General features: G+C 40.2%; 1 protein-coding gene across 18 annotated transcripts in view; it reads left to right on the forward strand.

Annotated features, from left to right (window-relative positions):
• GNG7 (G protein subunit gamma 7) overlaps positions 1-14,330 on the forward strand; it is a 142,796-nt gene that overhangs the window by 14,884 nt on the left and 113,582 nt on the right. For 3 of the 18 annotated variants that reach the window (XM_074939586.1, XM_074939575.1, XM_074939572.1), the window contains exon 2: positions 5,526-5,615. The exons of the other annotated variants lie outside the window; for them this stretch is intronic. The gene's annotated coding sequence lies outside the window, so the exon portion shown is untranslated. The remainder of the gene's footprint in view (positions 1-5,525; positions 5,616-14,330) is intronic. 18 annotated transcript variants of the gene reach the window in all.

Below are 14,330 nucleotides of genomic sequence, written 5' to 3' on the forward strand. Positions count from 1 at the left end.
GTGGTCCTCAGCTGCAGTGGCTTGGCTTAATGACTACCAGCCAGTTCCTGGTAACAAATCAAACCATCTGACCTACCCTTCCGCAGGAAGGCTCTGGCAGACTGTAGTCTTCAGTCACCTCCGGGGCCCCACCCAGGCTTCTTTCTGAATGTGGGGACTGCCAGTCTGCTTTCCTTCCCAGTCAGGGCCAGACTGAGCTGTGCTCCCTCCTTTTAACTCCTCCTTCCATGCCTGAGGCCCAGCACAGGTGTAGGGGGGCTGGTGGGGGCTCCATGCAGCTCATTAACCTGTTCCTGACCAGTGTGGGGTTTGTATATCCCATCACAGTAGCTTAACAAAATATACAAGAATAGACTGATAAACTTGGATGTATATGTTGCATTTTCTTTAAATACACCAGTTATGCACCTTTATTTCATGCATGAGTTTTTGAGGTTTCTAGTATTTAAACTTCTTATATTATGGGAAAGATTATCATGGGAAAGGGGTGTCTTCGTTTAGCCTTATTTTTAGTATTACCTGTATTTTGTAAATCTTCTATTTCTTTATCCTCCAAAGAGATTAGAATCAAAATTATTTTAAGTCAAGAGAAGAGACTACAAATGGTCAGGAAAATCAAGAGAAAATCTGCTTAATTTTGAAAAAGTTCAATATTCACTACACTGATTTATTTTAGTAAATAGAAATCTTAGAATTGTCTCTTGGCTTTCTTCAATACAAATGTCTTGCTTGTGCAGAGTGGAAGCAATATTTAAAGCATGTGTGTTTTTTGTTTTTTAACATGGAAACCAGATTATTTTTTTTCCTGAATTGGGCTACATGTATGCTACTGATCTTAAATAAGTGTTTGTGACCGAAATAGCTCCAATAACTCATTATTATCTTTGGTCTAAACTTGTTCTAAATACTTTCTATGAACAGATTTTTAAAACTACTGTTTACAAAAAAAGAGGAAATTCAGGCAAACTGTTAGTGTTGAGACACAAACCAGGAAACTTAGTTAAGGCTGTCTCATAACTTGCCCTTCCCCCATCCACTCGAACAGACACAAGTGTGTCTGCCTTATCCTGACCTGTCTTATTATATATTGTTTTGCAAAATTTTAAGTGTTCAGACATGTACTTGGAAATAATTACTTTTGTTTAAAATATTAAAAGTAAAATCTGAGAACTCTTGAGTCACCCATGTACTGTTTTACTTTGTCATTCCTATAGTAGGAGGAAAAAGGTAGAAAATGGATGTGTGAGTGTGTACTCTCTGAAAATGACCCACCCCTTTTAGTGTGAATATGACAGTAACTGAACCAGAGGTCTTAGTGCAAGCAGGATTTCCTTCATTTTCAGTCCTGAAGCTAGTGTTATGAATACAGGGCCTATGACAGTTGCAGGATGTGTTGTTCATCATACTCGATACCTTGCCCAGTCGTGCTCTGGTCGCTGTAGAGAAATGACAGCCCTCTCCTTTCCATTAGACCTCCTGGAACAATCAGCATGAGAAATTGGCATTCTATTAAAGTTCTTCAAATGGTTTTTCAACTTATCCCATTCAGAGGGCTTAAGGTCTATTTTTAAACATATAGAAGAGTTGATGGCGATGGTGGTTTTTGTTTTTTTCCCCAAAGCCCTGCGGGATTTTTGTCCATTTCTGCTTGCTTTGCTCTTACAATTTAGTCCTTGGGTGTTTTCTGTTCTTTCCTCCTACTCTTTCCCTCCCCCCCCCAATGTGTTTTAACCTTTTCCCAGCTAAGTGCTTATTTTCTGATACTTTTCCTCTAAAATCAGACAACTGTTTCTCTTCAGATGTCATTCAGAAATTGGTTTTACAGAAAGTAGTATTTTGTTCCTCGTTTGGTGGGTGATATCATGATCCCTGCAATGTGCTGGTGGTGAAATTTCTGTTTTGGCTGGCAACAGAATGATGTTTTTGCTCTGTAGGTCATGACTCCTAGTGAAAACTAACTAGGATTATTGAAAACGAGAGCTGTGATACTGGCTTTGGTACACCACTTGAATATTCCCAAACACAAATTCTGTTAACTTTAAGATTACTGTGTAATTCTTTATTTAAAAACAGTTTTGAGGGCAAATAGTTACAGAATTTAAATATAAACCTTTTAAAAAATCCTTAGTTAAGGTGAATGAATACAATCCCTTCTCTGATAGTATTACTGCCTAAATTTAATAATGACAACATTTTGCTTTGGTGGTATCAACCACTCAAACAGGCCGTATTGCTTGGATGTTTAAGAGCAAATGTCTGTTTATTCCATTGAAGAGGACGATCAGTGGAGGTAGGATCAATCTTTCAAGAGGATCAGTGCTCCTTTCTTCCAGCCTCATCACAATAGGAAGTTCATAGTGTATCTAGAACAAAATGTTGGCAAATCGTTTTTCCTGTGACCTATGAATGTACTGAGCGCCTCTGTGGGGGCATTCAACAGAAAGTTTTGTGCTAGGCTAATACAATCAGACAGATTTAATTGCCAGCTAATCCAGATTAAACATTGTCATCATTCCAATCATTGAATCATATATGGATTTATGCTGTTAATCTTGACCCATAGCTTCCTATTGTTATAAAATTTTAAATCTTGAAACAAAAGGCTTTTTTTTTTTTCAGTGGGTTGTATATTAAAAAAGAGAACCATTGTACAGTACCTGTTAGATCTAGGAAATAAAAGTGGAACAAATCTTTTGGCATTGAGGATGTTTTTTGCTTGAGGAGAAGTAAAGCCATGTTGCTTGGAAATGGGGAAACAAGTGTTCTATAAATATTCTTTTTTTAATTTGTTTGTTTAAATGAAGTGGCGAAAAGCAAGTAGGGATCAGAAGAACATGCTGAACCAAAGGAATAATGGTTGAGCAGTTTTGGAGAGGCCTAGCCTAACAGGAATAGGAAAGACAATGGAGTCAAGTTTGGAAGGAAAGCTGTAGAACACTGAGACCACAACTGAAAACAAGTCCAATAGTTTGGAAGCTCATTTAATTCACGTGGTTTTGGGAATCTGTCAATTTGGTTTTGTTGAAGTTTCTTATAACTTCCTTAAATTGTTGCTAACAGACAATGGCAGAAGTAGCCTTGGAAATTGTGATGAAATTAACATAGACATCATGTACTGTAAACTATGCAGACAGAAGCTTCTTGTATCCTGTATAAGGCCAGGTTTATGCTACAAAGATTTGTAGGTATAGCTATTGGCCAGAGGTGTGAAAAAACCATACCCCCAGCTGACACAGGTTATTTCTGCAAACCCCCCCAGTTGTAAAAGCAGCTATGTTGACAGAGTGCTTCTGTTGGCATAACTAATGTGTATGGGAAGGTGGTGTTACTATAGTGGCAGAAACTCCTTGTATCAGCATATGCTGTCTACACTACGAGCCTCTGCCGATAGCCATGCTGATTAGCTATACTGGCAAAGCCTGTCTAGTGTAGACTAGACCTAAATCTGTCTTTTGTAATGTAAAAGTTATTGGAGGGTGAGTGGGAAGAATGAGTGTTGAACATCATGAAGAAGTGTAGTGAGGGTAAGGAAAAGTTCTGTCACGCTTCTGTGAACCGAGCGTGAAGATTCAGGGTCTGAACTATGGTTCATTTAGTATGGAACCTTAATTCTAAATTTCTGGATTTCAAATAGTTTTTAATTGCAGTAATCTAATGTGTTGTGTTGATATGCTTAAAACTCTGTTTTTTGTCAAGTATGTGTGTGTAGTAACTCAAGTCTAAATGACTCCATTTCTTCACAGTTCTTTAAAATCTTGATACTGTCTCTCTCTTTATGATAAGAAAGCCACTGGCTCTGATATCAGATAGCTCAGAAATTGTTTCTCAGTAGGTTTCAGAGTAGCAGCCGTTGTTAGTCTGTGTCCGCAAAAAGAAAAGGAGTACTTGTGGCACCTTAGAGACCAACAAATTTATTTGAGCATAAGCTTTCATGAGCTAGCTGTAGCTCATGAAAGCTTATGCTCAAATAAATTTGTTAGTCTCTAAGGTGCCACAAGTACTCCTTTTCTTTCTGTTTCTCGATAGTTTCTGTCAAACATTAAGTTGGAGCCTGGACAGACCTGGTGCAAAAAAACCCAACCAAACAAACAAAACCCTAATTGGCAGTTGGCTTCTAGCTTTTCCCACACTCTCTTCCAGTTTACAAATCTGTTGCACTGTGTTTAACACTTTGCAAGCAGTTTCTATAAACTGCTATTTTGCAAAGTCAGGTGCCTCTCTCTCCATTGCTTAATCTCTAAAACCTCAAAAAGAAAAGGAGGACTTGTGGCACCTTAGAGACTAACAAATTTATTTGAGCATAAAACCTGTTAGTCTGGAGCAGTCATTATGCTTTCAGCAGAATGTTTGTATATAAAACACTTCTTTTCACCCCCATGCCATTAGTTTGGAGGGTCTACTCTAGAGTGTCTCATGTATTTCTAAGAACATGCGTTGTTGCATTCTTTGCAGTATACTGCCATTTAGTTTGGGAAGTCAGGCAGCTGGCAGGCTCCAAGAATGCACTTTAGGGCACTAACTGTGCTGAAACCAGGGCTCTCCACTTAATCTCAATTTATCATAACCAAAATCCACCACATAACTGGATTTTTAACTAAGTCTTGGAGGGTGGGGCTTGGATCTAACCTTACATGAGAATAAACTAATGGCTCTCTGCAGCAAGGGTATGTATTAAAAGCGGCTGATGTGTTTTTAAAGAAGTGCATTGTTGCACAGGCTGAAGTACAAAACGTCCTGCAATTCCTATATTTTTGTGGGGAAGGCAATTCTGTTGGTGGCTGCTGGTGAAATAGTAACTAGATTTATTTATTTTAATTCATGGCAAAGACATGCAGGGTGGGTGAGAGGAACCCTTTCTGGTAGATGCTTTAATTTTCATAAAAAGAAAAGGAGTACTTGTGGCACCTTAGAGACTAACAAATTTATTTGAGCATAAGCTTTCGTGAGCTAGCTGTAGCTCACAGAAGCAAAACACTGCTGCTACTCTGAAACCTTTAATTTTCATGTAGATATTAGGTAAGGGTGTGAGAGCACAAATATTTGCTTTGAGTTAAGGAACAAAAGGGAGCATTAAAGCTTTACTTTAGTCAAAGGGAACAGAAAACACCAGTCCAGCCAGAAGGACTGCAGTAAATACCCAAGGGTTTCCTTTCCTTCATGAGCACAGTAGGTTGTCATTGATAGACTATACTCTCCCTGTCTTTTGGAAGGAGGCATTCTAGGGTTGATGAACGCAGCCTTTTGTCTGTGTTGCAAACCCTTTCTAAGCAGGGAAGGGGTTAGTCACATGTATCATTGCGCTAACGGAAAGCTATTCCCTTGTCACATATAGGTAAGTACATCATGTAGATGCTTAATTTTATGATTTAGGGTTTTTTTGGGAGGTGGGGGTGTGATTGGGGAGAGGACCTGGGTAATCATTTTAAAGTTTGGTGGTGGTGGTTTTTTTTTTAATCATTCTTTTACCTTTATGGGCTGGATGATAAATTTTGCTGATTGCTTCTCTTCCTCTTGTGATGAAACAGGTTTTAATTCTGTGTTTACCATGTTTGGACAAAATTAGGATTCCAGATCTAATTGCAACATGGTGTTTACCTTCTCCTGACACCCTTGAGGTAAAACAGTCTTTTTTGTGTATTCTGGTTTATTTTTCCTTTCCCCCAGAGCTTTCTAAAACTGGCAAGTTTGTATTTTCTTTTTTGTACTTTAACAATCTGAAATTACAGATGTTTAGGTACTAAGCAGTTTATATGCTGAGTTTTTTCTTGACATTGTCATTAGGTGGTTCTGATTTCTTTTGGCCCTCTTTAAGAGTTGGGCTGCTCTGACTGAATTTTCACTTTGTTAGTTCAGATTCAAGACCATGTATTTTGGCTTTTCAGCTGTTTTAAATCTAGTAGGCAGGACTAGATACTGAGAAAAAGGGCATTCTGGGGTTTCAGTAGACAAAGTGAAGATCAAACCAAATTCTATTTTCTCGGATACCCCACATTCAAATTTCCATGGAAGACGATCCGACTAGACTGAGGTCAGTCTGTAGGGCTATTATGTCCGTCACAAAGAATAGTGTCCCTCAGATTGTACTTCGTGTATCCTGCTCGTTTGTATGAAGACCTACGTTTGCTGCTGCTGCTGCAGTGCCATGTATGTTTGCAAGTAAGCTGTAGAAAGAACGTCCAGAGTAGGAATTGCAACAGAATTTTTTTTTAAAGTTTTCATTTCAACTCCTCTGCAGCCTGTGCAATTGTGTGTCTCGTTCTACTGAGGGTACGTAAATTCTGCATTCTGAATGAAGAGACTCACTTGCAGATGTTCTTCTGGGAAAGGTAACTCTTCTGCAGGCATGTAGATGTGAGATCCTGATTTTAGTAATGCTTTTGGCGCAGCGCCACATGGCATTCTCATAAGCAAACCAGAGAAATGTGGTCTAGATGAAATTACTACAGGGTGGGTGCACAGCTGGTGAAAGACCATACTCCGAGTAGTTATCGAAGGTTTGCTGTCAAATGCGGGAAATAACTAGTTAGGTCCCATAGGGCTCTGTACTGGGTCTAGTCCTAGTCAATATTTTCATTAAGAACCTGGATAATGGAGTGGAGAATTTGATTATAAAATCTGTAGATGACACTAAGCTGAGAGGGGTTGCTTGCACTTGACGGACAGGATTGGAATTCAAAACGATCTTGACAAGTTAGAGAATTGTTGCAATTCAACAAGATGAAATTCAATAAAGACAAATGCAAAGTATTTCACTTAGGAAGAAAAATCAAATGCACAACTACAAAATGGGAAATAACTGGCTAGGCATAGTACTGCTGAAAAGGATCTCAGGGTTATAGTGGATCACAAATTGAGTGAGTCAGCAATGTGATATAGTAGCAAAAAAGGCGAGTGTCATTCTGGAGTGTATTAATAAGAGTTTTTCTTGTAAGACATGAGGTAATTGTCCAGCTCTCATCATCTTGATGGTGCCTCAGTTGGAATACTATGTCCAGTTCTTGGTATCACACTTTAGGAAAGATGTGGACAAATTGGAGAGAGTCCAAAGGAAAGCAACAAAAATGATAAAAGGTTTTAGCAAATCTGACCTTTGAGAAAATAAAAAAAAAAACAAAAAAACCTGGGCACGTTTAGTCTTGAGAAGAGGAGACTGAGGTGGGACCTGATCAATCTTCAGATATGTTAAGGGCTGTTAGAGGACAGGGATCAATTGTTCTCCATGCCCACTGAAGGTAGGACTAGAAGTAATTGTGCTAATCTGATTTAGGTTAGATATTCGGAAAAACTTTCCAACTATAAGGGTAGTTGAGCTCTGGAATCCGCTTGCAAGGGAGGTTGTGGGATCGCTGTCATTGGAGGTTTTTAAGAACAGGCTAGGCAAACCTCTGTTGGGGTGGTCTAGGTATATTTGGTGCTGCCTTAGCGCAAGAGGCTGGACTAGATGACCTCTTGAGATCCCTTGCAGTCCTACATTCCTATGATTCTGTGCTTTCCAGTGGAAACGCGCTACAGGGGTCCCATGCAGTTTTTTCAATAAATGTATGGCATTTGCCTAAATATACACCTATAATGAAGGAACTTTGTAAAACCTGATTAAGGATTAGATTCTGTTTCTTAAACATGGGATTATTTACAGGGGTCCTAGCTGCTGCCTTTTACAGAAGTTTGTCAGCTTCAAGGTTGAGTAACATGCAGGGTTTTGAGCATAGACTGCTGCAGTGAGTCCTAAAAAGGACGCTACATTGTTAGTACAGATAGAATAGGATCTAAGTGACAGCAGTGGCTCCATGCTTGCAACATACCAATGCAGATGAACCAAATGTTGTTCATATGGCAGACCTGCTCTGGAAAAGTGGCCTATGAGTTTAGAGTAGTAATTATTTTCTAACAGCCCTGTGGAGCAAAAGCTATTCAGAGAGTTTATGGAGGACAAGGAAAAGCTTGCTCCAGAATATTAGTATAAAAATGTTTTGCATGTGAGCTGCAGTGGGTGACTGATTAGAATATAATTTGGCTCTGCAGAATTCTTTACACACACAGTGGAGGCTGCAATCTTCCTGAATCTGAACCTGTATGCTGAAGAACCTATCTTTTTGGCTAAAAGTGTGGTGGAACTTGGGTCACGAGCAACTGCAGGGTGCAGTCTGCAAACCCTTGGCGCCACTAGGAACTGCCCATGTACAGAAGCAGCAAATTGCTTTGGAAAACTTCAGCCTTTGTTGTGGTGTCGTAGGTGATTTGGTAGAGCCCTTCTTCAAGAAGGGCGCTCTCTATAAATATATCAGAGGCGTAAATACCAGGGAGGGAGAGGAATTATTTAAGCTCAGTACCAATGTGGACACGAGAACAAATGGATATAAACTGGCCATCAGGAAGTTTAGACTTGTAATTAGATGAAGATCGTAACCCTTGGAGGAGTGAAGTTCTGGAACAGCCTTCCAAGGGGAGTAGTAGGGGCAAAAGACATATCTGGCTTCAAGACTAAGCTTGATAAGTTTATGGAGGGGAGGGTATGATGGGATAGCCTAATTTTGACAATTAATTGATCTTTGACCATTAGCGGTAAATATGCCCAATGGCCTGGGATGGGATGGGATCTGAGTTACTACAGAGAATTCTTTCATGGGTGTCTGGCTGGTGAGTCTTGACCACATGCTCAGGGTTTAGCTGATCGCCATATTTGGGGTCGGGAAGGAATTTTCCTCCAGGGCAGATTGGCAGAGGCCCTGGCAGGTTTTTGCCTTCCTCTGCAGCGTGGGGCACAGGTCACTTGCTGGAGGATTCTCTGCACCTTGAAGTCTTCAAACCATGATTTGAGGGCTTCAGTAGCTCAGACATAGGTTAGGGGTTTATTACAGGAGTGGATGGGTGAGATTCTGTGGACTTCATTGTGCAGGAGGTCAGACTAGACGATCATAGTGGTCCCTTCTGACCTTAAAGTCTGTGAGTCTAAGAGCTTATTGCTACAGGATTTACAGGTTCTTCTCATTATGGACCCTAAACAAATCTATGGTTGGGAAGAGAAAAGGACCCTTATTTAATTGTGGTATCTGTACTTGCCAAGAATGAATGTAAATAAGCAACTGTCTTCTGTGCTCTACCAAAAAAATCTGCACTTTGGACTAGGTGCTAATTAGGTATCTGACATCCATTGTCATATCACCACATGCTCTGCCTTTCTTTATAGGGATGGATCTAGGGCAAAAATTTCAAAAAGCTCCTAAGTCACTTGAGTGCTTTTGAAAACGTTACCCCTAGACTAACACAAGTGGTTCAGCTTTCTAATGACCTTGGAGTTACACTAGAACCCTCGGAGTTATGAACACCAGAGTTACCAACTGACCAGTCAACCCCACACCTCATTTGAAATTGGAAGTACACAATTACGCAGCAGCAGAGACGAAAAAAGCAAATACAATATAGGACTGTGTTAAATGTAAACTACTAAAAAAAATTAAGGGAAAGCAGAATTTTTCTTCTGCGTAGTAAAGTTTCTAAGCTGTATTAAGTCGGTGTTCAGTTGTAAACTTTTGAAAGAACCACCATAATGTTTTGTTCAGAGTTACAAACATTTTAGAGTTACAAGTAACTTCTGCTCCCGAGGTGTTCGTAACTCTGAGGTTCTACTGTACAAGTTCTGGATTTAATCAGAAAATTTTGTTTGAGAACATTTGATCTCCTCCCCTGTCGTCCCTGCACATCTCTGTTGAATCATATTGGTGCTTCCATAGTCCATTTGGTTAAACATCCTATGCTTATGAATATTTTGGGGGATAGGTCAAGTAGACTGATTAGACCTATGCCTTTTTGAAGCACCTGATAGCCAATAGTATCTTCTTACATTTCAGTATGTGAAATAAACAAACATAATTTACATTACTGGCAAATAGTTTCATGTACCTCTCCCATTCTTTTTGTTTTGGAACTGGCACCCATTTCAGTATTAAACACTTAAGGGTTTATTTTAAAATAGGGTGGATAGCCACAAATTTTCTATTATTTTTTCCTTTGAACTAGGAAGGGAGGGCTTGGTGTTGCCTTGGATAAGTTCATCAGTCTTTAACTGATGGGGAAATGGGTTTGTGTTTTGGTAGTTTGTCCTAGCGCACATCTGAATATATTACACAACTTCGGTACAACTTTGTCAGGTTCTGTTGGAGAGGCCCAGGACTTGGAATAGCAACAACTGTTATCGGCCAGGAGGGTGCTACATTGTGGGAATAGTTTACACAGTACCAGGGCCATGGTACCTGTAACTTTTCTAGAATCTCACTGATCTAGAAAAATAGGTGTATCACCTAATATCCTAAGAGATTAGTTGCTCTTAGGTTGCTTATTGCTGGTATAAGATGCCCAGTTACTCCACTCTCTAGTATCTTGTAAAAAGTTGCTGAGATTTAGCTCTAGTTTGAGAGTAACACCTGGGAGAGATTGTTTGGATAATACTGTATATGCTGTTACTTTGCAGGTGAAATACGATCTCTTTGCAGCTCAAGCCATTCCTTGTAGTTACCATGTTTAATAGTATTAAAGGAAGTGCTTATTACCAAACTTTCTAATGTTTTCAGATGGAAATTATGCTAGCATTAGAAAGATTAAAATCTCTCCACAATGACCAGGAAGACACAATCTGAAGAAAATTTGTTGGAGGACAGGAAATTTTGTTAAGCTTACCAAAAAGCCAACCGCTATAGGAAATTCAAAGTTGAAGTTGACACTGGCACTACAGCATGATATGAGGGTGTGGTTTCAGCTGAATCAGTAAGGCTGTGACTGACACAAGTATTAAAGTTCAGTGCCTTTCTAAATTTAACCATGTAGATTCTGATTACCACCATTTCTGAAGAACTTTTGGCTCAAAGTATCCATACGAAGTTTTAGTTATTTATATACACTAACTACAGAAACAAGAGCTACAAAATGTATCCGAGAAGGCAGAGAATCTCTAGTGGAATTCTGGCTTTTCATGTGAACTTCCTGTTTTAGGTAACTTTATGTATTTAAGTGTTGTTTGTTGTTGCACTACAGGGTCATTTTAGCTATTGTCCTCTATGTAAATAAGGCCTCAATGCTGCAAGCTTTATGCGGGCTCAGACTTGTGGGATTGACGTCAGTGGGTTGGATTAACTCTCAGGAGCAGGGTGTAAATCAGGGGTGGGCAAACTATGGCCCACCAGCAGTTTTAATCTGGCCCTCGAGCTCCTGCTGGGGAGTGGAGTCTGAGGCTGGCCCTGCTCTGGCACTCCAGTCGGGGAACAGGATTGGGGGCCACTCCATGTGGCTCCTGGAAGCAGCGGCATGGCCCTCCTGTTATACCAATAAAATAAAAACCAGCAGGATCTTATTAAAGGGGAAAAGGCAAAATGCCACATTTATTGTGAATACAGAAAGAATCATAGTAAGCAGTTATCAGAGTAGCAGCCACGTTAGTCTGTATTCGCAAAAAGAAAAGGAGTACTTGTGGCACCTTAGAGACTAACCAATTTACTTGAGCATAAGCTTTCGTGAGCTACATCATCGGATGAAGTGAGCTGTAGCTCATGAAAGCTTATGCTCAAATAAATGTGTTAGTCTCTAAGGTGCCACAAGTACTCCTTTTCACTATGCAGTTAGCTTTAGCTATAACATTCCATTCAATTTCATATTTACACACACACACACACACACACACACACACACACACACACACACACACACACACACACACACACACACACACACGTTCTGCAAGGTTGTTATCATAGTTACCAGCCTTAGAGTTGCTCATGCCAAGCCACTGACCAGGTGGCCTGGACATGAGGAGGGAGCAGGGCCTTGTCAGAGGCTCATCTGATGCTCCTGGAAGTTGGTTTGCAGAATCAGACCCCAAAGTTCTCACTTTCTAGAGTCCATTTTTATAGGAATTTCTTCCTAGGCCAGTCTGTGGGAACTGCTTCATCATGCTGTTGCTGAATCAATCAGCAGATGACACATTCCTGACTGCTCCGTGCTGCCAGATGTTATCTTGTTCTTTGGTTCTCCCATTCTTGAGGCTGTTGGGTGGATTCCAGTCTGCCCTCTGGGGGTCCTCTGGTTATTTCCACTTGACGCCTTCTTCAGCCGATGGACACTGGATTCTTAGGCTGGCACCTCCCTGATCATTCAGTTATTATCCACACCAAGCATACATCCTCTATCTCTATTTTAATCACAATTGTTAACAAAGCGAGATGAATACAACAAAAGGGCGGGGAGTCTCTGGGTGCTGTTTCTGTTGTTACAGAGTATTGCTGTGAGTCTCTCTCTGTGTGAGTAGTTGTTACAAAGAATTGCTTTGAGAACAGACTGTGTCTTAGAATGTACTAACACAATTACAGGTTTCAGAGTAACAGCCGTGTTAGTCTGTATTCGCAAAAAGAAAAGGAGTACTTGTGGCACCTTAGAGACTAACCAATTTATTTGAGCATAAGCTTTCGTGAGCTACAGCTCACTTCATCGGATGCATACTGTGGAAAGTATCGAAGATCTTTTCATACACACACAGCATGAAAAAATGGGTATTTACCACTACAAAAGGTTTTCTCTCCCCCCACCCCACTCTCCTGCTGGTAATAGCTTATCTAAAGTGATCACTCTCCTTACATCCGATGAAGTGAGCTGTAGCTCACGAAAGCTTATGCTCAAATAAATTGGTTAGTCTCTAAGGTGCCACAAGTACTCCTTTTCTTTCTCCTTACAATGTGTATGATGATCAAGTTGGGCCATTTCCAACACAAACCCACTCTCCTGTTGGTAGTAGCTTATCTAAAGTGATCACGTGCATGATAATCAAGGTGGGCCTAACACAATTAGCAGCTTGCAAGTTTCACACATAGAGGGAGAGAAACAGTACCAAAAACCAAGAGACCTCTTAATTAGTAATACCCTGGAATTTAAACTATGGGGAATCAAACTCATTTGTGATTTTAATACAGAACTTCTTTAATATGATCCAACACTTCTCTGGCCCCTACACATAGGGGCAGCTAAGGGGCTCCGCTTTGCATGCTGCCCCTGCCCCAAGCGCCACCCCTTCAGCTCCCATTGGCCAGGAATCACAGCCAATGGGAGCTGCAGGGGCGGCATCTGTGGACGGAGCAGTGTGCAGAGCTGCCTGGCCATGCCTCCGTGTAGGAGCTGGAGAAGGGACATGCTGTTGCTTCCGGGACCCGCTTGAGGTAAGCGCCGCCCAGAGCCTGCATCCCTGAGTCTCCCCCTCGCCAGTCTGTGCATATCTTCAGTATATCCCTCCCTCTATTTGGGATATTCATGAGGCATTTACATGCAAATAATGTTTCATGAGAATTTACCTGTTCTCACTATTGTCAAGCATTCAGAAATTGGGAGATTGACTTAAATCATGAGACTTTAAACATTTTAGATTTGTTTTATTTGCCTTCTGTATTTTGAGCCCTGAAGGCTTACGTTTTCAGTTATTTTCTGTGCAGCCTTATGAGCTAAGATAAATACTTAATTTCTGTAGTGAAAGCAGATATTTTCATGTAATCTCCTAACTCCATGAGCTGGGCCTTTAAGAAAAAGCAGAGTATTTTGAGGGGCTGGCAACACTGTGATGCTTATTCCTCCTCTATAATGTCAGGTTACTGTCCCTTACATTCTGCTGTAGGTGATTGTTGTGGAAATGACTGACAAGGAGGAAAACCTAGGAGCAGGTGACCTTGTTACAAAACAAAACATTGTCTTAAATGTCCCTAATGTCTGCAAATCTTGTGATTTGCAACAGAAGAAATATGTACTATAAAGAACGATGGAAGGAAAAATAGAGAATATGTAGCATTACCAGATTTGTTTCTAACTACTCTTTTCAGGGTTTTCTGTGAGCTGTCGGTGTATTTTCTTACCAGATAACTTTGCCAGAAAAATCTTTTTTATAAATAGAAGAAAACTTCTTGTGAATTTATGGCCCGTCTCTTGTCCTTGCTACCAGTATCCAAAAAATAAGCTTCATGTTCATAGAAAGATGTTTATTTGCAAAATTAGATTTACAAAGATCCATTGCTAAGCTGCTTTATAAATATTAGTTTACTTTGTCTGTAATCTGACATTGTAAACAGATCAAATTAAGGAAGGAAATGCTTTCAAATGCTAGAGAAATCCCAGGTTGTTTTTTCCCCCAGTGGCAGCTGTTGCTCCTATTTTTTATGGGGATTGTGAAGTTAATTCCAGTTTTATTTGCCAGTATATGTGATTACTGTAATGTTATCCTAGTGATATGGACAGAGTTGAAGAAGAAATAGCTTGCCCATAATCATCTGGTTTCTTGGGGTATTGCAGACTAACCGTTATCTGTT

Source organism: Natator depressus, chromosome 25 (assembly GCF_965152275.1).
Source record: "Natator depressus isolate rNatDep1 chromosome 25, rNatDep2.hap1, whole genome shotgun sequence".
In the NCBI taxonomy this organism is placed as follows: Eukaryota; Metazoa; Chordata; order Testudines; family Cheloniidae; genus Natator; species Natator depressus.